Source organism: Malaya genurostris, chromosome 2, assembly GCF_030247185.1.
Source record: "Malaya genurostris strain Urasoe2022 chromosome 2, Malgen_1.1, whole genome shotgun sequence".
In the NCBI taxonomy this organism is placed as follows: Eukaryota; Metazoa; Arthropoda; class Insecta; order Diptera; family Culicidae; genus Malaya; species Malaya genurostris.
In genome coordinates, this window is record NC_080571.1 from 24036412 (window position 1) to 24062676 (window position 26265).

The 26265-nt window shown below is 35.8% G+C and overlaps 1 protein-coding gene across 3 annotated transcripts in view; it reads right to left on the reverse strand.

Moving 5' to 3' along the window:
- Positions 1 to 25495, reverse strand: part of LOC131430220 (adenylate cyclase type 6) — a 387241-nt gene extending 361746 nt beyond the window's left edge. For 2 of the 3 annotated variants that reach the window (XM_058594977.1, XM_058594975.1), the window contains exons 1-2: positions 24361 to 25495; positions 22442 to 22544 (exon numbers count right to left, since the gene is read on the reverse strand). The gene's annotated coding sequence lies outside the window, so the exon portion shown is untranslated. The remainder of the gene's footprint in view (positions 1 to 22441; positions 22545 to 24360) is intronic. The other variant, XM_058594974.1, reaches the window with a different exon arrangement.
- Positions 25496 to 26265: the final 770 nt, after the last annotated feature.

Here is a 26265-nt window from a genome sequence, read left to right on the forward strand (position 1 = left end):
CGCTAAGACAACTTGCCGACGACAGCGTTGTGTCTATTATAGGACCCAAAGCTGCCGATCTCCAAGGACCATTGCAAGATACCCTCGACAACTTGTCGACATGGGCTCTTCAAATGGGTATCGAGTTCTCTACGGAGAAAACTGAGCTGGTTGTATTTTCAAGGAAGCGAGAACCAGCACAACTACAGCTTCAACTAGGGGGTGAAACCATAGCTCAGGTCTTCACATTTAAATATCTCGGGGTCTGGTTCGATTCCAAAGGCAACTGGGGATGTCACATTAGGTATCTGAAACAAAAATGCCAGCAGAGAATCAATTTTCTTCGCACAATAACCGGAACTTGGTGGGGTGCCCACCCAGGAGACCTGATCAGGCTTTACCAAACAACGATATTGTCCGTAATGGAATATGGATGCTTCTGCTTCCGATCCGCCGCGAACACCCATTTCATTAAACTGGAAAGAATTCAGTATCGTTGTTTGCGTATTGCCTTAGGTTGCATGCAGTCGACTCATACGATGAGTCTCGAAGTGCTCGCGGGCGTATTACCGTTGAAAAATCGATTCTGGGATCTCTCATATCGATTGCTTATCCGATGCGATATCTTGAATCCGATGGTGATTGAAAACTTCGAAAGGCTTGTCGAGCTCAATTCTCAGACCCGTTTTATGTCCTTGTATTTTGATTACATGGCTCAGAATATTAATCCTTCTTCGTTTGTTTCCAACCGTGCTCATTTCTTGGATACTTCTGATTCTACTGTGTTTTTCGACACATCCATGAGAGAAGAAATTCATGGAATTCCGGATCACGTGCGCCCTCAAGTGGCCCCAAATATTTTCTATAATAAATTTAGAACAGTCAACTGTGAAAAGGTGTTTTACACTGACGGATCAAACATCGACAGGTCCACAGGCTTCGGCATCTTCAATCAAAACATCACCGCTTCTTACAAACTCAGTGATCCGGCTTCAGTTTACGTCGCAGAATTAGCTGCTATTCAGTACACCCTCGAGATCATTGAAACCTTGCCCAAAGACCATTATTTCATTGTTACGGACAGTCTAAGCTCAATAGAAGCTCTCCGGGCAATGAAGCCAGGAAAGTATCCCCCATATTTCCTGGGGAAAATACGGGAACATTTGAGAACTTTATCTGAACGGTCTTATTTAATATCGTTAGTCTGGGTCCCTTCGCATTGTTCCATTCCGGGCAATGAAAAGGCAGACTCATTGGCTAAAGTGGGCGCATTGGAAGGTGATATTTATGAAAGACCAATCTGCTTCAATGAATTTTTCAGTATCTCTCGTCAGAAAACTCTCGAAAGTTGGCAAACTTCATGGAGCAATGGCGAACTGGGACGATGGCTACATTCCATTATCCCTAGGGTATCGACGAAACCTTGGTTCAGGGGGATGAACGTGAGTCGCGATTTCATTCGTGTTATGTCGCGGCTCATGTCAAATCACTACACCTTCAACGCACATCTCCGGCGTGTTGGGCTTGCGGAGAGCGGTCTCTGCACCTGTGGCGACGGTTATCAGGACATCGAGCATGTCGTGTGGTCGTGCGTAGAGTATCGTGACGCCAGGTCGAAGCTACTGGAATCCCTTAGGGCCCGAGGTAGACCGCCTGAGGTTCCGGTTCGGGATGTGTTGGCGAGTCGGGATAGTTCATATATGCTTCTCATATACCAGTACCTTAAACACATTGATATACAAGTGTAATGTGTTTATCCTCGTTCAGAAAGTATAAAATCCACCTACATGTTCGACACTAACATCCGCCCGATTCTCTCGATCCCCGTCCCTGTCCACCATCTTCATTGGAACTAACAAGATCTTTTTTTGTCACTAACTTTTTCGTTCCCCCTTCCCTGTCTCTTCACCATCTCGATGGCAACTAATTAGATCTCTATCGTTTTCAGACATTTTGTCCCCACATCCCCTGTTTTACCCCGTTTCCACAATATTTACTTTTTTTTTTCTTCATCTCTTCCGTAACATCACCATCATCGTCCAGGGAAGACCGCTCCAGTCGAAAACCAGCATGCGGGCCACCCGCCAGGCCTTCGTAGCCTGGGGGTGTTTCCCGCGGACCCACACGGACCGAAGGATGCGGCCAACATGGATATTTACAAACGCCATATGGAAGACCCTCATGCAATATCCAATTCACCGGCATTACATAATGATACTATTCTAGTTTTAATATAGTCGTAATTAAGATTAGTAAATATCCTTGGCATCTTAGAGCTTAAGCAGTGTGCCTTAAAATTATATTATAATATTGAATAAAAAAAAACTGTTGATATACTTGTGTTATGATTTTGTTATGTGCATCTGATCGGGAAAGATCTAATGGATTTTCCACGACATGTAAATCAATAGTAACATATAATAGACATGAGTTGAATCGAAAGATTGAAAACCAGCATCGATGCGAAACTTAATCAAATTGCATTGAATTTTCATGTCATGTCGCATGTACATGCAGGATTGACGAATATCAAATGAAGTCGAATTAAAAACAAAACGAAGGAAGAGCGAATAAGCAAGACACGTCCTAATCCTAACTGCATAAGATTGGTATTAAATATGATTTACATTACATCGGAACTATACATTATACTACAGTATGCATATTTTACATCCGCATTTTTATTTCAAAAATATTTGATACATCAAACTTATATCAAAACATTTTCTCATTTATTTAATTTTTATGTATATATTTAATAGAAATTATGTGTAACATGTATTGAAATCTAAGAATTTTCATGAGTTTAGAACTGTGTACATGGAAATTCGAAAGTAATTGTTTCAATTGCATATTAAGGGTCAAACATCTGAAATTATTCTGATGTTTTCTTGATGGAATTCAAGTGTAATATCTTTGAGTTTTAATATATTTTCATTTATTAGAGACTGAAAGTGATTTACACATGCAATTTGAGTGTCGAGTCACATGCGGCAAAATTAGGTGTAAAACAGTTCGATTTTTTTAATTAATCGATTATTTCAATAATAGAACATTATCTTTAAACTAAAGCGGTCCTTACACGATCATTAAAAGTGTCATTACTAAAAAGGAATGTCATTTTGATTGAACGCAAGGGCAAGTATGATGAATTCTCCATACAAATTTGAAATGTCATTACTTTAGTAATCATTAAAAATGACATTAATAGTTCTCGTGTAAAGCTCGCTTAAACGATTGAATTTTTGAAACCAGCTTTACGATCAACATTTAATTTATTCGGAAGGAATGAATTCCGCTATGACTAAATTGTCGTTTTGATAATATTTTTCATGGCTATGTGTGTGTCATGTCTGCTTTGAATGCAACCAGTAAGAATATATTAGATTTTATTTACAAGTTTGAGGTTTTTTCCGTAAGGTAAAAACTTCATGCGCTTTTATTTTTATCGTGAATGTTTGGATAAAAATAAGAATTATAACTAATCGCCTTAAAATAAATGCAGTTTTTGCAAAAATCTCCTTGATTTGTGAAAATTATTTTTTGTGATTCTTCGTCATTTTTGTATAAAACTATTTCGTGGCATTATAATTTGTGTATACGTTCTGAAAATGAATCATTAGAGCCCATCATTTTTATTCATTTTTTGCATTTCGAAGTATATTTGATGTCAATAAATGCTACGGTATAGGACATCATAATGGCGGCCATGAAATTTTCTTTAATGCAAATTACGCTTAACCCAAGAAGCAATAAATCAAATAGCCCACAACAAATGTGTCATAAATGTACTTTAGAACCCTCAAATTTGCTCTGAGTGAAACTGTCATCCAATGAACACGCACACACACAAAACTAGATTTATGAAATAATTTAACTGACAATAATGTTTTAAAGAAAATGTTTGAAAGCAATATTAAGAGTGTTTGCATGGTTTTATTCTAGTACACATTGTTTTATTTTTAGTCCAGTTGTTAGTCTGGGTAAAAAATTTTATAGAAGCTTTAAAAACTGTGATATTACTTGTCAAAAGAGACATTTATTATAATCGTCATAAAACAGGTAGTGATTGAAAAATCAATTACAAAACTCCTATAAATTACAATCAAAACCATTAAGCAATCGAATTGTTACTTGGGGATAGCTCCGACGGAAAATTAAATTTTATTAGATATTGTAATCTGTATAAAATCTGTATTCCGCATTAAATCTGTAAGCACATTTAAAAATCTTTATGATACATATGAATATGTATAAATGACATCTCTACTAGACAGAACAAGCAATGTTACGAAAAAAGAAGAACATTCAATATAGTGTCAACTGTATGACATGAAATTCATTAAAATAAAAAATATGAATACTGCCGCGCGACTTGATCCGAGAATCTTTGGATCACAAAGTACGAGGTCTGTTCAAAAAGTTCCCGGAATTTTTTAATTGCGCGCGTCTGGAGAGTCCGGTGGTCAAAACTTTTTTTTTATTGTGTTGGTACATATGTCCCTAATGTATGGTGAAATTTTCAGCTGTATTCATTGTTTACATTCTGTCTTGTAGCGGCTGGTGTAGACGTGTTTTTTTGAGCTCGGCGATTTTTGTTAGTTTAAACAATGGAAGAATTGAAGAGTCAAAGAATTTGTATTGAATTTGGCGTGAAAAATGAAATAAAATGTAACCAAGTATGCGAAATGTTACAGAGAGCCTACGGTGAGTCTGCTATGAAAAAAACAAGTGTTTAGGAGTGGTATAAGCGTTTCCAAGATGGCCGCGAAGACGTTGAAGACGACGAACGCTCCGGTCGACCCAGCACGTCAATAATCGATGAAAATGTGGGAAAAGTGGAAAAAATGATTATGGATGATTGCCGAATCACTATTAGAGAAGTTGCTGATGAAGTTGGCAAATCAGTTGGCTCATGCCGTCATATTTTTTCAAATGTTTTGGGCATGAAACGAGTGGCAGCAAAATTCGTTCCAAAACTGCTGAATTTTGATCAAAAAAACAAACGCATTACCATCGCTCAGGAGCTGTTAAACGACGTCAACGACTACCCAAATTTACTTGAAAGGGTCATAACTGGTGATGAAACATGGGTGTACGGTTATGATGTCGAAACAAAAGCACAATCGTCCACGTGGAAGCACCCAACGTCACCAAGACAAAAATCGCCGAGCTCAAAAAACACATCTACACCAGCCGCTACAAGACAGAATGTAAACAATGAATACAGCTGAAAATTTCACCATACATTAGGGACATATGTACCAACACAATAAAAAAAAATTTTGATCCCCGGACTCTCCAGACGCGCGCAATTAAAAAATTCCGGGAACTTTTTGAACAGACCTCGTACGTCTGTTGATCGACTGAGCCACAGAAGCACACATCTGCTTGGCTGGCAAAAGGTGCATTTAAATACATATAGTCGCATCTGCTACCATGATTTTTTTTTTGGGAAATTGCCATTTTTCAACGAAAATCTAAGAAAATAGGATTTTTTTACGGTTTTCTCTTGTTCGTTTCGTGTTTGACACCGCTTGAGTTTCCGGGAAAAATTTCAATCTACGGAAATGACACTACAACCTCGGAGCAGTAAGTCGTAGTAAATCCTATATCAAGTGAATCTCTCGTGTCTAACGGAAGATGGCTGCCAAACGGCATGCTAATTGGATATGGTGTTCTCACGGTTACTGTTTCTTTTTGAATGACCAATCAGAGTGCTGCATTCTTAATTCTTGACTATGCTTGACTATTATTTGCTAAAGACCAAAATGGTGTATTAAAATACGAATTGTACGAACATTTACTAAAAATAACACAAAATAAGAAGCATCCATTGCGAAATGACTGAATTTTCATCGTTCAAGACCTGACTGCTCTGCAGTGCTTTTTCAAATTTCGTTAAGTACGCAATTTAACTTTAAAAATATGATGAAGAACTGTACCCTGCATTCAAGAGAAAAAACAAATATGAATTTTATAATGAATTTAATAATGATGAAGCTCATTGATGTCAATTCAAAGACTCGTGTTTTTGTAACATAACTCAACGATGGAGTTTCGTTCAGTATCTAAATGCATTTCCTTGAAATCCTTGCCAAGAAGCGCCTAGTTTGTTTCCCCCTCAATTGCATCTCGAACATTCCCAGCATAACAACGTTTTCATTTCATAAATCGTGGGCTGTGACGGTACAGGATAGCTTCACCACTAGATATAATCTTGCTGCTTTCGATGAATTCCTGAAGTAAGCAGCCACTCTAGCCACTTTATTCATCGGCATAACGAAATTTTTCCGAAATTTGAAAATCAAACAAATTCCAACAATTGTGCGGAATCCTTCTCTGCCCTGGAATTTGAATTATAAATCCAGCCAGCATAAATTCGTACCAAACACGAATGCTCCGCTCTCTAATAAGCCTGTCAAGCTGCGGCCTGTAAACAACTCGGCGACCCCATTGGAATTCAAATCGTGGGTGACGCACGGCTAAGCAGGCTGTGTTGTTCGGTTACGGTTACGGTGTTACGAGATTCAAAGCACTCGCCAACACGTGAGCACAAACGTGGTACGAGCAAGGTCGTAGCAATCCTGGAAGAACGACAGAGAAAACCACTCAACAGCGCCACACCGGCAAAGCAGAGCACCACGAAGCCAATCAGGCACCAGAAATGTGTTTTTGCCGGTTGGCGGTCGGGAAAGTGATTTAGATATTTTATTCAGGTTTGATATACATTCAAACCCAAAGAGCCGCCAGCCGAACGCGAACTTTCCTATTAAGTGAAGGCGAACAGATTTGCGGTAACAAACTTCAGCCCGCAGCGGTAGATGATCAGATAAGAAAGGGGATGGATGAAGGCGGAACGACTTTATTTATAGAGTTGTATAGAAAACAACTGAATCGAATCGCGGCAGTGCTCCGTTGTGTTCCGGCAGGCAGACAGGAGCTTCGGCACCGTAGAAACCCCTCCAAACAAAGAGGTGTAACGTGAGTATCAACTGAAATGCAATATCCTTTTGGAAGTTCGTAGTTCACCGTACTCGCGGAAATGGAGGGAGCCGTTTGTGTTTGAAAAGTTGAGCCCACTAACGGAGCAAGACGGATTGCAATATTGTATGTGTATCTACAATGGGAAGGTGTGCTAAGTTGGGAAATTCTTGAAACTGAAGAACAATATGAAGCACATATCAGTTTGAACGCATGGTTGAATCCATAGATGGGACCACCGCCGCAACCCGCACCGGAAGGATGTTACGATATCATTTTCGACGAAATCTCCTCTCCTGTTGTGATGTGGTATATCCTCGCGGGAGTTTCATTTACCGTTTGCCTGCTACATAGATAGCGTTTCAAGGAGGGAAAGGTAAAGCTTCACGTATGCTTAATTCACCTATCTTATCCTAGAGCGAAAAATAATAAAACATGTTTGGCTGAGCTATGTCACGTGTAACTCGAACCCGTTTCTTGCGGTTATCAAAATAATCCATCTGATATTTGTTTCTTATCGAGCAAGACTAAACGCTTCGAATACGATCTTTCCAACATAAAAGACTTGCCATTGTCTCGGAGCCTATCCAATCGCAAACAACCGAGCAATCAAAATCGTTTGCGTCTCCGGTAATATCCTGAGTCTAACGGAATTTACGTCTTCGGTAACATCCTCAGTCTAACGGAGTATCGGAGGAGAAACTTTGTGAAATTATTTTCTATTTTATTAAATTGATATCATTTTGGTCGACAGGAACCACACGGAGAATCCCCAAAACTATATGAGAATATTGTAATTCTGTATAAAATGTTCAAAACGACATATGTAACAATGAGAGATTCTCTTTGTTTACATTCTCTTTCGATTATTGCGAAATATTCCTGCTTTTTTCGGTAATTTCTCCAGAGCAGATTAAAAGATGAGTTTAGCTTTAGTTATTATTATCGGTAAATGATTGGAGAGAAGGATTGCTAAGAGTGCCGTAATGATCAAATAAGAAAATAAAAAAGGGAATCTCTCATTGCCTCATACGTCGTTTTGAACATTTTATACAGAATTATTGTCTTACAGTTGTAATAAACATTTGTAGCAACAGGTTCTATTTTTTGTTAGTGAGATCGCGTATTTCAAGAGTGAATCGCTTAACACAAACGGTGTTGTGTCTGCAAAAACCGGAATGATAAACTATGCTCTTGGTTGTATAATCGACGCAGATATTGTGTTCAGCAGGGGCGGCAAGATCCAAAAAATTAGGGGGGGGGGGCACAAAAAAATTATTATTAGAGATCATTGAACTTTGCAATATATAAAAAAATTTTAAAAAGAAAACGGAGAGGTTAGAGCAAATAAAATGCAACCAAGTAAAAATCACAAACATTTTCCATAATATTCCAGTAATAATCAATATTCGAAAGTGGTAAAGTATAGCACATTTCACATTATAGTAAATGAGTTTTAAAAACTTTCTCGCTGTTTAAAAGCTGTACAAGGAACTGCTTCTACGTTTTTAACCTTTTTTTTATATATAAAAAATAGGTATAGAATACGCTCAAACTATAGAAAATTTTTCCGAGGCCCGGAGGGCCGAGTGTTATATACCAATCGATTCAGCTCGACGAACTGAGCAAATGTCCGTGTGTGTCTGTCTGTATGTGTGTTGTCAATTAAGAGGTCGAGATCTCAGAGATGGCTGGACCGATTTTGATCAAACTAGTCGCAAATGAAAGGTCTCCCCGTCATCCGGAACGCTACTGAATGGTTTTGAGATCGGATGTTTTCTTTTTGAGTTATACGAAGTTTTATGTCAAAATTTTCAGTTTTTTGATAGTATCTGTCACAATTGACCTTGAAAACAAAATATATTTTTAAACTTGGATTCCGCACGGTAATACTTATCCAACAAGCCATAGATTGTTAAAATCCATCCATTTTTAACGGAGATATCGACATTTTTGTGTAAGCGACTTTTTTTCCCTATTCCAGCAGTAGAAGTTTTGAGCGCTGTCTGGCAAAGAAATGCTTGGGAGCAGCATAAAACACGATTTTTTATTCTGTTACATACATTTGTTTCGAAGTACCCAAAAGACTGTGTACAGCATGATATTTTGCCTCGGACCGATTTTAGCACGGTTCGTTTTTGGCAACATAATCGTTCGAACTTGCCATATGTAAACCAGGGCTGACATTATGAATCTCGAATCGAGTTGCTCGAAACGATTATTTTTGAAGTCGATTCGACTGAACTGAGGCATTACGTATCGCTTTCGACCTCGTGATCGAGATCCTAACAATGTGGTACTAGATTTCGAATGACGCTGCTCGAACTGTCATAACCAGAGATGCCATTTATACAGATTTGTCTGTATTATACAGATTTTTACATGCGCATACAGATTCAATACAGAGTACAGATTTCTTAAATTTAATACAGATTTATACAGATTTCACCAAAAGTATTAAGGAAAAAAATTAAACTATCTATTAGTATTTGAGCTATCTATTAGTATTTGATTGCAATGATGAGATAAACGTTTAGGAATCAACGTACAAATCACTTTTTAAAATATATATTTTTTGTGTAGATATTTAATGAAGAACACTGAAATTCATTTATATTAAAATTTGTAACTAAATTGAACTTAAAAGTTAAACAACTCTTGGCATCATGAAACCCTATTGCCAGACTGACAGTTGTATTACCTGACTTGATGTTGCATATTGGGTTTTGGAAATCCATCTCAACTTATGAAGTGAACATTTTCAAATTAGACAAGTATATGGCACCATAATTCAATTGTTGTTGATAGGAAAAAACTATAAAATTTCGTCGATGAATATAATATAAGATATGAAATTTAATCTACCACTCTATAACCATAATCTATTGGAATAACACCTTTTGACATAATTGTATTGTAGAAATTTCATTTTATTAGCGAATACAGATAAATACAGATATTTTATACGAATCAATACAGATTTTCTATGAAAATATCTGGCATCTCTGGTCATAACATACATAACAAACCCATATACATAGCAATCATGAAAAAAAATTAAACTTAATTATTGTTTGAGTATTTTCGATTACATTTATTCAGTTCAAGTACACTGAAAAAAAACGCCAGCCGCATTTTGAATGAAACTTCATTCAATGCGATAAATAACTGAGAATTCCGACTATTGAATGATAGAACCATCTCTATGATCATATGATTAATATTCAGTGAGTTTTACTTCTTATATGTGTGATTACCATTCATATATTATATGACTGTCAGTTACGTTTGAAATGTTAGTAAATTGTGTATTAATCATCATGAATCAGACTGAATGTATGTTACCCGTTGTCATTTAATCCCTTAAAAGACTTTATTCCTAATAATAAATTATAGAACAGTTCGAATAACTTTATGATGAGCGAAAAATGATTTTAATACTCATTTCTTTTGATTTTCTTCCATCATGTATATGATTGGCTTAAATATATGGAATTGTATTACAATTGTATATAAAATCCAAATGAATTTGTTATATGATATTCTCGTAACAAAAATCTTTCCATGCATGTATTATTTTCATTTTGCAATGTTTTATACAATCGAACACAGAAGAATTTCTTCTTTCGAAATTTAAATGAAACTTTGATGATTCGCAAGGTTGAAGAAATAATAACATAGCATGATTTTATTATTAATTATCAGTACGTTTCTTCCAATTGTTAAAATATTTTTGGATAACTTGTCAGAAAAGTCAATGACAGAATGTAAATAAAACGCGTTTTTTAACCGAAGTTATACGTTTAAGGTTTCTATTTAATACGTATTATGGTGGTGATACGAAATCAGTGATTAAGAATGGTGCTCTATGGAAATATTGGAAAACCTGGTGTCAGAGTACTTTGGTGAGTATTCAGTGAAGTAAGAGTCTGCAGTAGACTTAGAATTCACGTAATGTAAGGGCAATTTCTGCTTTAGACAAACAATTATTGTGGCCCATTCTATTCTTCTAGGATTGTATATTGCCCCCCTGATTTAATAAATTTAAAACCTTTTTGAATTGGTATATCGGATCAATTATATTTTATTTTTATCTACTATCTTAAACAATCAGTTTGATAAGAGGAGACTTGCTCCGACTTCCGACCATCATGTTTAATAAAAAATCGAGCCAAAGAACTGAATTGAAATGAATGACGACGCTTTTTAAAGAAAAAAAAAACTCAGATTTAATCAGTAGAATGAAACATGATCAAAATTTGACAAGAAAGTTTTCTTTCTACCATGGATCTACTGCATTCTCTTGGAATGGATCAAATCTGAATTTTTGTCTTTTTACAAGCGTCTTTTTCCAGAATTGCTATCGACATGGAAACCAACAAATCTCTGTAACTATATTGCAATGCAGAACTTGATCATCTGCATACTTTACTGCAGGTTTTTAGTATACAAGTCAATCATGTTCTTACTATCGATCAATTTTATTGGAAATAAAAATATTATTTGAAATAATCGTGGAAATTTATTAAAAATCATTATTTTTGCAGACAATAAATAACAAAAATAAATCGAAGCGTTGGACGTTTTAACTTTATCCAAATTTAACTTAAATGAATTTATTGTGAAATCGTTTGGAAAGGTTATAAAGGTTTTCAACAGTAATATAATTTGCATTTGAATGGATAAGGAAAAGTCGTGTATCTCACAGTAAACGATATTTTATATGGAATTGATACTTTCAACTTTAAAGTTTTCTTACATTTTCTTATATTAATAAACCATTATATTTTTCATTTGTACAACCAATTCCACAGCGGAAATAAGTGATTCTCAATCGGAACTATTCGGTTAAATACAATTTATTGTATTTTGATGACAAAATATATTTTTCACTGTGCAATATATTTTTCTTATGTTGGTTTCTGCTGCTTAATGGTGAATATATTCAAAATGTACACTTGATTCTTTTCCGAAAAATTGTTGATGGGAAAAATTAAGCTTTTAATTGTTACGATACTTAACAACCTACACACATTTCATTGTAAAAAGTTTGTGTACAATCCATTGAATACCCGGACGAAAATTAGTACGATAACTCAATCGACTCAAGCATAGTTTATACAGAATATTGAAATGTCTACTTATATTCAATGGAAAAGTTTCAATGAATATGTAACAGTAAACCTTATGGTTTCTCTGCAACATTGTCTCAGGCAGAGATGCCAGATATTTTCATAGGAAATCTGTGTTATTCCCTATAAAAAATCTGTATTTATCTGTATTCACTAATAAAATAAATTTCAACAATAAAATGACGTTAAAAGATGCTATTCCAACACATTATGGCTGTGTCAATGAGACCAAGACTTTGCCTCTCGTCACTGCAATCAAATACTAATAGATTGCTCATACGAAAAAGTTTATATTTTATTTCTTGGGAAATTCGTATTAAATTTAGAAAATCTGTATCAAATCTGTATTCTGTATGCGTATGTAAAAATCTGTATAATACAGATAAATCTGTATAAATGGCATCTCTGGTCTCAGCTGTCTAAGTGGTATATGTGAAAACCTTGCTCTCGGCATCTTAAAACTAAAGCAGAGTGCCTCATTAAATATATTATTTTTACTACCATGGAGTGGGAAGGTAAGTTTCTTGAAACATTATCAACTATTCAACCAAATGTCTTTCAGTTATTTTAGTCAAGGGCAAGAAGACAGAAGAAACTATTTTTGATCCGCATACATACGACCAATGTTGCGACATGTTTTACAGTTCGGAATTTATTTCAAAGAAAAAAAGCACGCTCAGTAATTTCTGGTGTAATCAGTGTAAGTGGATTTACATAAAGTTGCCAATAAATCATTCGATTATTATGAACCGTTTTATCAACAACAAAAATACTACCAACTTCAAAAAGCAGATCAATACTTGAAAAAACTGTCGTCGTAATGGTTAGAAGCAAAGCCTTTTAGATGAATCGGGTGATAGTGCTGATCGGTTTAAAGTATATTAATTATAATTATAATAACACGTATGCGAAAATAAACAAAATTTGAATTTGAACAAATATATTTTTATTTTTCTTAAATAAATGATTTTTATCTTCAGTGTTATTTGTATCTTTTTCTTTCAATGTTATTGTTTTTTATTAATTCAGTGAAAATGTTTTTTTTTAATCTAAATCCATTAAAGGAAAACAAATTGCAGCTTCAACCAATTCTATTCATTAAATTAACTTTTTTTGACTTTGTTACTATTTCAATAAAATAAATTGAAATTGCCCAAACTTAATTATTCGTGCAATATTTCATAGTTTTATTAGGCATCCTGCGGTTCCAGCCCAAAACACTCTTGCGAATAATCTTATGTAAACTATAGTATACGCCAAAATCCGTTCCAATATCTTGGTTGACGAAAGTGTGTGAGACATTCTTCGTCATATTTTCTCATCAAATCTGATCATTTCCACCTTTGTTAGGAGCAGTTACATATCAGTTCATCGATTTTGAAAAATATTCATATACTGTGATACCTTTTTGACACTTTGACCAGTTCTTATTCATTCTCATTGAACTCCAATGCAATTGTAAAAAAAATCAACTGTCATAGAAATGTTTAAAAATGGAAGTGGAGCATAATTAAAACTTTTTTTAATTGTAGGTCATTTGCATTTTTAATTTATTTTCATTTCCAGCTGTATAATTTCAATATTAATCCATCTTAATATCATCCGCATTATAAGGACTCCGTAATACATCAAACTACATGAAAATCTCCTTAATATCATCCGACGATTGGTGTAGATTAAATTCATTCGGTTTATGGTATGCGATTATATGTACGAACATCATACGCACTACAAAATGAATAGTATTTCCTATATGGCCACTGTGATGATTAATTTTGAAACGAAAATCATTTACATTTTGGATTCATTCAATTTACAAGTGTAAGTGCTTCAAACAAATTTTCAGTGATATTCATACAAATCAATTTGTTGTTGACAGAGGAGAAATTGAATGGCCGACTTATTAAAACCATCTGAAATTCGTTATGGGGATCGGATGAAGCAAAAACCATTCAGCTTGTGACCGGTAAATTCTTTCAGTGTACTGAAAAGAAGCAAACTGTTTGTAATACTGCGGTTTTAAGTTGCCGCACGAAATTAACATGAACACATTTCTGAAATTTAAATCAAGAAGCAGATTCGTTTCCACTCCATTTGAAAACGTAAAGAATTTTTTCAAGCGTGTTCTTGTACACAATTTATCGATGAACTTTTGAAATTATAATAAAAAAAATTCTGTATTTCTCATGATTTGTTTCAAGTCTAATACAATTTACGTCATCCATATGTGTAGTTTTAATCAAAGGCTTTTAGGTTTTGCAGCTTTCTTTGTAGTATTTTATCATATATATTAGGAGATATTGCTTTAGCTAATATACCTGGAGCAACCCATTCTTTGTAGTCTTCATAATCTATTTAGGTACTATTGAAGAGTCAAATACACGCTAATAGCACGAGATTGTGATGCTTTTGGCATATTATAAATACTTTCAAGGTGTTTGGACAAATTTTTCAATTTACTTGAGTTAGATATATGGGTAAAAATGGCTGATTGGCTCATTGGCTCATTGTTATCGAGCGAATAAGCTTTTTCCTACCATTTGTTTGAGCGACGTTTTCTGTCCACAGGATTCAGAAATTTTATTACAAACTACAGTTACTGGGCATAGGTTAATTTCGACTTACTTTTGTTATTTTAAGTAAACACCACGCAGCTTTCAATTAATATGCTTTCTAAACAGTTCGACTTGTACATAATATGCCAAACACACAAAATATATACAACGATATACAAAACAATGCATTAAAATAAAGATTTACAATACTAATATGTTTATGAAAATCTAAGATGTTATCGATAACTACCTAAATAAAAAAGAAACGTATTCGAAAACTCATAGTCGATAGTAATAAGGCTTTCGACCATTTCTTATCGAGTTCAGTCGTTTACGAGCTCGATTGTTTTGGTTCCATAATGCCAAAACTTCTCGATAATCTAATACTTCTTCGAGTGAAGTCGAACGAAGCTCGATGATCGACTTCGAATCGAGAACCATAATACGAAACGTGGTCGATTCGATAAAATTTCAGTCGAATCGAGATACATAATGCCACCCCAGATGATGGCAGAATTTTCGAGTTGAAAGCAATTCCATAATTATATGGATTTAAACTACCTATAGCAATAAATGCTGGAAGAACATAACAGCCATATACCATTCGAATCAGTTCGTCGAGATCAGCAAATGCGTGTGTGACAAATAATTTCACTCAATTATTTTCGGGGATGACTCAACCGTTTTCTACAACTCAGATTCATATGAGAAGTCGTATACTCCCAAACAAGGTTCCTGAATTATGTTTGGTTCCGACCTCTGGTTCCGGAACTACAGGATGATACGTGAAACGAAATTAAAACTCAATTTTCTCGTAGATGGCTGAACCGATCTAAGATTCGAATGAAAAGTTTTAAGATTCTATAAAACATCTTGTTTTTCAGTCAGATCCAACTTCTAGTTTCGGAGATACAGGGTGATTAGTATAAAAATGCCTATTTCACATAAATTAATCAGGTTTATCGGGTTAGCAGATTTGGATAGTCGATAACCAAATAAATTTATTTAAATTTTGGTTGTATTCAGTTTTCGTTTTGGAAGGCACCCAACAATTTAATTCGCACTACGATTCCGATTCCGATCTACATTGATTTTCAAACATTTTGAAACAAATGTAAACTATACAGCTCCTGAGGTGGATTTAACTGACTTCGGCTACACCGATTTTAGAATTCCGGTTCCAGTATCGAATCGTTTCTCAAAGCTTAATCGTTTATTCAAAAAAAAAAATTAATCGACAAAAACAAAATTAATTATCAGGTGTACAACTTTACTTCCGCCATTTTTTTTTCAAAGTTAAAAGCTTCATTGCGAAAAAGTGCTTACAAATGTATTATTCAAAGTATTGTCCGTCGCTAGCGACAACTTTCTCCCATCTTTTTTATGGCAATTTTCGGATCTCGGCTCGAAAAAAGGAGTCCTCTTTAGACGCTATCCATGAAGCAATCCATTTTTCCAACTTTTCGAAGGATTGAAAATGTTGATCTGCCAGGCCGTGTGCCATCGAACGGAATAGGTGGAAGTCAGAAGGGGCGACATCTGGGGAATACGGCGGGTGGGGCAAGACTTCCCATTTCAGCGTTTCCAGGTACTTTTTGACCACTTTTGTGACGTGAGGCCGAGCATTGTCGTGTTGAAGGATGACTTGGTCATGTCGCTCTTGATATTGTGGCCGCTTTTCCTTTAGCGCGCTACTAAGGCGCATCAGTTGCGTTCGGTAACGATCTTCTGTGATGATTTTACCCGTTTTCAAGAGCTCGTAGTAAATCACACCGAGCTGATCCCACCAAAACACAAATCAACATCTTAGCGCCGTGAATAATCGGTTTTGCCTTCGATGAAGTAGCTTGCCCGGGCTTTCCCCATGATTTTCTGCGTTTAGGATTATCGTATCGAACCCACTTTTCATCACCGGTTACGATTCGATGGTAGAACCCCTTACGATTTTGTCTTTGAAGCAGTTGCTCACATACAAATAGACGGCGCTCGATGTCCCTCGGTTTCAACTCGTACGGAACCCAGTTTTCTTCTTTCTGAATCATACCCAGGGCCAGCTCTTCTTGGGTTTGACACGAATCTTCATCAAGCAATGCTTCTAGTTGTTCATCTTTGAAGGTTTTTTCTCTTTCACCACCATGTTTGTCTTCGACATCGAAATCACCATTTTCAAAACGTTGAAACCACTCTCGACACGTTCTTTTACTCAAAGCAGCATCACCTAAAGTTTCTGAGAGCATTCGATGCGCTTCAGCTGCATTTTTTTCGAATTGTAACAGAAAAGTAAAACTTCCCTAAATGGCGAGAACAGACATTTTCGAGCGTGAATAATACGAAAACAAGAACAACTGTCACTGAAACGGCGATGACAACTCGTTAGGCACTGTACACACTCACTTTAAAGGCATTATCATCTATGTATTTTAACCAGCCTCAGCCAGTACAGCCACCTATCGGAAAACGGCGGAAGCAAAGTTGTACACCTGATACGTTTCGTCTTCGACTCATCAGTGCTTCAGCAGATTATGTTGACCTACCATCGAAATTGTTTTGTTCTTTCGGCACGTCAGGTTAGACATAGCGCTTCGGCGCAAACAAGTGTTTTGCTAAATGTATTAACTTTACGTCTGCTCACCGGATTATGTTGATGCGGGGGTTTTGCATCAGCAGTTCAACATAATCTGCTGATGCACTGATGAGTCGAAGACGAAACCTAAATGACGAAAATTGATTAATTTTATCCAATTCAGACTTCCAATTCTGGAATTACAGGATGATGTATAAGATGACAATCCCGAAAATTTGGGCTCAAAAATGTTGTAATTTATTCGTCATATGGCCATACGAATCGGTTTGCTTTATGCTGGTTCCTGAATACCGGCTCTGGAAGTACCTTAAATTACCCTATACTCTAAAGTGGAAATTACTTCGACATATCATGGCATGTTTAATCGATTGTTACACTTTTAGATTCAAATTCGATCCGATTTGCAGTTTCGACATTACAGAGTAATGAGTGATTACTCACCAAATTACTCTCAAATTGCCACTTAGAACGACGGACATTAGAATAATGTCATGAAAACTGAAACACCAAAGAATATTCATGCAAAAACACATGCGGATTGATAGAAAAAAGGTATCATCTCACTGCTAGGTGGATTAAGCACGTTTTTTTTCTTTTGGGTCGGGTTGAATGTTCAATTAATGGAATTCTCAGTATGAGTAATTCCTTGAAGACGGACTGTTCAGAATGCTTTGTATGCTGCTTGAACAAATTTTTTTAAGAACCTTTGGTTACTTGAACAAAATACAAAATGTAAATATATTCTACACACTTAAATTTTATTGCTGAATCTCGGCGAAATAATTGCCGAGATTTGCATAGCCGAGTGCTCGGTAACCGTCTCGGCAAAATGTATAAATACTGAGAATCTCTGCAATCGGCTGCGAGCTCGGCAAAAGCGATCGGGATCGAATCATGAATTACCGAGCCATCAGTAGTTGAGCGTAGAAAGGATTTTGCTTTATTATTGCATGAAATATAGATCACGAAAGCCAAGTTTGGAGAAAGAGTGTATTTTATTATTGCTCACTTTAATTCAAAATAAAACAAGCAAATCCCAACAAAAATATCACAGATAAAAACATTTGTTTCCGGCGCTTCAACCTGGACATAAACAAATGTTCAAAAGTATATTTAAAGATCATTTTAATGCCAATTAACTTTTCTCGCTATACTGAAATCTCTTTCTTTTGCTCAATTCGTATAAATTTGTCAGCTCCGCGAAAAATAGCGACGTCCGGTGTTATACAAAATCGATAGGTGACATAAGATGACAAGTTTCTCGCCGAATTTCAGTAAATTCTAACACACTTCGCGAGACCTCAGCAAACGGATTTACTGATTTCGCCACGGAACGATCGAAATTAGCTTTTTGGCGAAAAAATTAGTTGATTTCCTGATTTTAGTTAGTTATTTTTTGAGACAACTAAAAAAATCTTACTTTTGCTAATTTGGATTTTTTATTCACAATCCCCTAAAAATGCTAAAATATTAGTTGAAATAGCTGATTTTTTAGTTGAATTCGCCAACTAAACGTGCTGTCATTTAATAGCGAAGACACATACCATTTTCATTTAACTAATTTGTTAGTTGACTCAGCAGACATAAGATTATATTCAACCAATATGAAATTTTGAACTCAGTAGAAAACATTCCTAAATTCAATAATATTTTTTTTTTTGATTTCAATTGATTCTGACAATTGATTTTAACAACGATGTGTGTTAACTTTCGTGTTATTTTTATTGATTTCAACTATTTGAAAATATTAAATGTAACAAAAGTCGTCATTGAATCCAACAAAAAATTCTTTGATTTTAACTAACAATCGACACTAAATATAACAATATTCATTTTTAAATATTGCCGGATTTTCTCATTATATATTTTCGAATTACAACATATATGTTTGTTTTAATATATTATTTACTTCGTGTATACAACCACTCTACGTGGTAAACATAAAAAATAGTTATCGTAAACGTTTGATAAAAGAACAAATTTAGAAACAGGTAATTTACCATTATAACTTTTACCACTTCTGGAGTTAGAATTGCTTATTTTCATGTGCAACCGGTGCATAACAGTAAGTTATATTTACTCAATGTAAATTTCATTAACTCAAGTAAATTTCCTTAAGTTTAGGGTGTTCCAACATGTATAATGCATTCTTACTCGACATTGACTACACTCGAATTCAAGTTTGACTCGACATTGACTACACTAGAATCAATGTGCACTCTCCCGATGAAATCTTATCCTTCGAGTTCAACCGGGAATCTAATCGTCACCGTTAACATTAATTACATGCATTCTTATGGAGACATCCACACGTAACGTCACCGTCACGTAACGTCTTGACGGACGGATCGTGTGAACGTTCCGGAAAAGAAAGTATTAAACTAATTTTGACGGAGGCTGATGGATCGTCTGAATCGTACATAAATCGAGCTACGTTGTTGTAATAATCAACTGATTCCGCCTGTCATTCCATTTTAGATATGGTTTCCAAACTTTGCACGACTGGGAATAAAAAAAATGATACGATCAAATTACCCGTAGATTTGTCTTGAACGCGAAAACCATCTTTATTTGTCTTAAATCAGCCAAATCAAATCAAAAGAGGGCGATAATTTTTATAAGTTGATTTATTTAGTTGATATAGAAGGAGAGTGAAAAACTTACGTACCTTTTAAATATATACCAACTATTCATCGACTCATCAAAAATTGAAATGAAAATATACGATAGTTTTTAAATAGAAATTGGAACCAAATTCGAAACATTCATTGATGTATTTCTCCATTTGCTGTCAATGTAAGTTTCACCCTCCTTTGAAAAACAGTTGATAAATGCAAAACCGGTACAGGGAGTTCGGTTTGTTCTATTAAAGTTAAACTCAATCAATTATACCCAACACAAAATGAGTGATTTTCATTTGCAATCGTAAATCTAAAAAAAATACTAGTGTGAAACACACATAAGACAACTGAGTAGCATAACATGTCATATCGAATGGAAAAATATATCTACACGTAGAATAAATAACAGTTTTTTAAATGTCGTTTTTCATTCTTTTTTTTCGATTGCAGTCAGGGATCAAAAAGTAATTCCACCCAAATACAAGAGTTCAACCTCAAATTGAATAAAACAATCTCAAATGTTGAGTAAAACCCTGCTGACTTTTCTTTTTTTCGGCCCATATAGCAATAATTTCGAACTCATTTACTTATTATCAAGTTGCTGCTCACAACCCTTCTGAAAAGGCTTTTATGCAGATTTGTATTTTAAATTAAGCTGCAGACATGTTCTTGTCGCAGAAATCATAATTTTCGCAAACATTCGGCAACATTGACTGACTTTTAAAATAGTCGCGGTCTAGTTTTTTTGCGCATTAAACAATTTCGTGTCTATTTATTTTTAGAGGTGTACTGAAAGTTGCACTAAGATCGTTCGTTTTCGCACTACACAAGTATTACACTGTTTGCACCGATAGTTCCAAAACTATGATAGTTTTATGCGTAAATATTAGCAATAATAATAACTTATCTTTTCTCTTTTCTCGATGTAAACTTTGGCAAAAAAAATTGGACTAACTGCAATATTGATGATTGGTATTCAGTTTTTTTCGATTGATCATTAGGAACTTTGAACACCATTAGTAATCAGGATTCGAAACTTATACATAGAATGTAAAAAATATCTTTTCACAATCGCTTCAATTGTCCACAAGTTCTGCATAAAACGTTTTTCACTGAGTTTACCACCATATCATACCATAACATCACATGCCGGTCATTCAGAAATTCAAAAAAGTATATACCATAGCACATATAAACATATCCAAACAATTTAAGACCAATTTCAACAGGACAATCATGTTATTCTTTTTTTACTAAATGGTTCTACTTTGACACTTCTTATGAGTTTTTGGCTAATAAACTTGTTAATTAAACCAAATACATTTCTATTTTATTTGTGCTGTCTTTCAACTGCGATGGTGACAATCAAACAGCGTAATTTTTTTTTGATTTCAACTGCAAAATTAGTTACCAACGAGAATTTCGTGTTCAATTGATATTGTGCTTGTTTGTGTCTAGGATTTTTGCCAACTAAACATATTCACTGGAAACAAGATTTTTTTTCAGCAAAATAAATTCTGAATTTCAACTAATCTATTGGTTGATTTGTCAATTTTGTTGTTAAAATTAACTAATCCAGAAACAGAAATGCGAATTAGGCGCAGAGCTAATTTCGAGCGTTCCGTGGGTATATTTGTTGTTTGCTGACCAGTTCAGTATCATATTATGCCAAACTTCGGCAATAAAATTCGCTTTACCGAGAACTTCACACTGACGAATTTCGGCAATGAGCATTTTTATAACTGAACAATCAGTACACGGAACGACCGAAATTAGCTCTGCGTCGAATTCGTATTACTGTTTTCGAATTAGTTGATTTTAACAACAAAATTTCCAAAATAACTATAAAATTAGTTAAAATTGAGAATTTACTTTGCTGAAAAAAACTTTTATTTTTAGAGAATGTGTTTAGTTGGCGAATGTCATGGACACAATCCAGCAATATTTCATTCCAACGCGAAATTCTCATTGACAACTAATTTTGTGACTAAAATCAGAAAATTTGTCTCTATTTTTCTATCTCCATCATTTCTGAAGGACAGCACAAAGAAAACAAAAATAAATATGGTTTAATTAACAAATTTATTAGCCAAAAACTCATGAGAAGTGTCAAAGCAAAACAATCCATTAAAAAGCTAAAAAGGACAGTCTTGTTGAAACTGTTTGCAAATTGTTTTAATGTTTTTCGCATGTGTTGCGATATATCCATATATAAATTTCTAAACCGATATTTAAAAATTACGTAAACTCTTAGTGGAAAGTGTATTTATTCAGAATTGGTGCGCAATTGAAGCGATTGTGCGTAATAATGTTTTTACGCGGAACAGTGAAGTGAGTTTCGAATGTTCCTCTCTAATTATATATGTCAAATGATGTTTTTTTTTGTATCTTTCCACCTTCCGAACTACGCCGTCCAGTGTAGTACTTGTGTTCGGTTTTTGTTTTCCGTGTGCTCGAAGTTTTCAGTGAGAGAGTCGATTTCGCGAAGTCGAATGAAGAAAACAGCGATTTAGAAGTAAAATTTTTGGAAAGTTTATGTTTCGTTTATGTTTTTTTGGATATTTGGATACAACATCGTATACATACCAGCCAATATAGAAGAGACAACAGCGACTGAAAAATTCTTTTCGGCAGTAGTGGCTAGTAGTCATTACGGTTAACGTTTTTTCGGTGACAGAGCGCCATATAGCTGAAAATTGCAGAAGCCAATTCAACCATTAATGTTGGTTGAAACGTTTTATTTCGCTAAATCAATTGAAAAAATAATTGAATGGAAATGATGTGTGTATTAGCTAAGAAACGACAGCATGAAATGAAATGGTGAATTCAACTAAAAAAAGGCGGCTGGGTAATGTCAGAGACATAACTGGATGTCGTGAATACGAAAACAACTGACATGTTCCTTAACACTTCCGAATATCAATTAGTTGATCAATTGTATGAATTATGCAAGCATTTCCCTTTTCCACATTTTTCGCAAAAACAAAGAAGGCTTCACTTGATCTCGATTACTGTGAATTTGACACAGCGAAAAGTGCTCAAATCTAACCAACCTGTTCTAGATTTGCCCTAAACTAAGGATATTTCCCTTCGATTTGCGAACAACAAATCCTAACAGTTCTTTAGAAAAATTTAGAGCCATTAGAACTGATGGCTGATTTTGTGGAATGCTCTCCACCGTGGCTTTTTCACAAATGCAAACAAATGACTGGCAGTTGTGACGTAATCGCTCTTGTCGGAGGCGAAACTAGCTTTGCAAACGACACAAAATACATCTGCTCGCAGTGGCGAAAGAATCCAAACTGATCCAATTTTTGTTGAGAAGCTTGTTTTTTTGCCTGATTTCGTTTGTAGCTTTTTCACTAATGGGCGGTCCTAACGGCTATAAAAATAGCAGCATATTTTCTCGAACGATTTGTTGTACAGCAGCAGATATTTTGTTCTCTTCCTCAGAACGCTTTCTGATTGGCTGGTGTTGACATGGGTCAAATGACACAGGGTTTTCAATAGTGTACTATTGAAATATTTCAATACTTTTTCTTTACACGTTTAAGTTGAAAATTTTCGATTCTATTGGTAGTTAGATTATATAAATCCTTTCACGGATCACTGAGCTATGAGCTTTAAAAATACGAGAAAGGCAAACGCGCCTTATGAATTATCCTCTTTGATACTCGTTTATACCAAACATTTCAGAAAACTTAAATTTTGAATTATTTGAGATTATGTCACACAACTGAATATTTTATCATAAAATTGTGATCATATTTCCGATGGCATGTAGCAAAATTTATGTTGATTCGTTAGATACAACAAGAGATATTCACGATCCAAAACTTATCACTCTCTCAGATTGTAAATTTTGAAAAGGCACCCCATAGTAAAGTAAGTCGTATTCACGACAAAATAGTCATTTCAACAAATATTTTATTATTAATAAGGGAATGAGAATTGAAAAATCTAAATTAGCAAAAGTAAGAATTTTTTAGTTGTATCAAAAAATAACTAACTAAAACCAGAAAATCAACTATTTTTTTCGCCAAAATACTGATTTCGGTCTTTCCGTGAAGGTATTTTTTCGAATGCATGATTCTGGAATTCCGCCCAATTCAAATGTTGGTCTAGATTTTTTTAAAAGCGCTTCATAGTAAAGTAAAACGAATTCACGAAAAAAATGTTGCTTTGCTAAAATAAGTAGCACTACCATACTATCATGATTCTACTATACATGATACACAATCTATCACCCTCATTTTAGGTGAGGGTTTTAAGACGATTTATCCCTGCTGTGCACTACATAACGAATCGTATGTTCTGCTCCAAGAAAAAAGTAGGACAATTGCACTCAACAGTGATTTTTCTGGCAAGAAACCATACTGTTAAATTGATGATTCGGCTTACAATCGACCCTGCAACGGGATCAAACGATGGAATGAACAAGGAAAGTTCAGCTAAAAGTGGGTAATTATGAAAATGAGTCGCAGTATAAAATAAAATCAACATACCTTAAAACATTGACAGCACATCGACCCGATGATCGATCGTTCGCCGCCAACTATGTGTTCACAAAGTTCTCGTTGCTCATAATTGAAATATGAAAAAAAAACACAGAAAACACAGTACCCAAGAATATTCCCACTCACGACGAACCCACACAGCTTCCACGCGCCGGCTACAAATTTACGCCAAACAGAAATATTTATGTATATTGCAGTAGCCGAAGCAGCCTACTGTGCACAGAACAAACACGCACCTCTCCGACTACCGTATATTTACTTGAAACGCCGACATTTACATGAATCATTGAACATTTTCCGCCACATTTTTTTTTCCCAGGTGAGCCGCGGCGGCGAACGCGCACTGGTTGCACTAAATAAATCTGCCGCTTTAGTATCTAAACACTGATAACAAATCCCCGACTACCGAGGGAAACACTCGGGCAGTGATGGCCGTTTTTTACAGGGGGGGGGATGCAATCTTCACAAAAATTTGTGGTTATCTTCGTTATCCTAAGACGCTGTGGTCGATAATTTAGAAATAGTCGACTAGGGAGACACATACACACACACGGGCACTGAGTTTGCACAGAAAATATTTACTCTAAATTTTACACATCAACCATATTTATCTAACATGAAGCAGCAAAACTTTTAGCAGAACACCACCATGAATAGATTCTATTTTCTCGCTGGGGGAGATTCTGCGAACACTCGACATCAATACAATCGGCACACACAGGTTGGATTGGCTGTTTTCATTGTAAACAGACGTTTCGCTGTGAGATATCTGTATCCTTGGGCAGCACTTGGGAACTCCCGCTGTTGATGTCACGAAACGCAGGCTTCAATTCGCAACAACGCGCAGAGTCTGTCGTTTGTTGCCGCGATAGGGGAAAAAACACGAGATTTTGTACGTCCTGAAACTCTTTCCAGCCAACAACAGGTGGTTTTCAAAGGACAAATTTCTGTCAGCCTGTTGCGTCGGGCAACAAACCCTCTTCGCATGCACGCGGTTTTCCGATTTTCCTCTGCTTCGTACTACCTGACTCTACAACTGGCACACAACTGAAAACCGCTCCTGTGTCCGTGCGGAGGTCCTCTGACCGGAGACGAATTCGAACACGCGTCCACTTTGCGCAACGTCCGCCGACAAAGTGAGGCTGTTGCTGCTGCTGCACTTCAATTCAACCCCGACGACGACGCAAACGGATCGGGATCCGGCATCCATCCGTAGAGGATTCGGAAAACATCGCAATCGGGCCGACCAGCTGGAAAATTGTTCTCTCTCTCTCTTTGTCTCTCGATCGTTCTCTCCGGTTCGGTATATAGATAAGAATAGCGACCCAGAACACGTGAGCGAATTATGCGAGCGCGGGAAAATTGTTTACATTTTCCCACCCGCCTCTCACCCACCCCGTTTCGGCGTTCGGTCGGCTTCGCTGCTTCGTGGCTCGTGCGTGGGGTTTTCGGTAGGTTAGGTTTGTTTAGAACTGGACAAAATTTTCGCCACCACTGACGGGTGACAGCCAGCTGTCTGTTTTGTTAATGTACCGAATGGCTCAACAATGTTTGATACAGTTACGGAGAAGTTTTGTTTCCCCCCCCCCCGGAGCGAACAACAACCGTTCCGTCTCTTATTGATTTGCTGGTGTTTAGAGATTCCATCGTAGGGTGCCGTGGGAATATTACTCGTGTTAAAAGCAGACTCAATGCCGTGATTGAACGTTTGAGTTTTGCCATCAGCTATTATTTCGAACGTCAATATTGTTGATGTTTCTGTTGTTGTTGTTGTTGTTGTTGTCGTTGCTGTCTATTCATGTGCATGATGATTGTGTATGAGTGTCAACGTTTGCAAGGGATCCGGCTAGACAACAACCGTGGTGAAAATATCCACAAATAATTTCGTAAAAT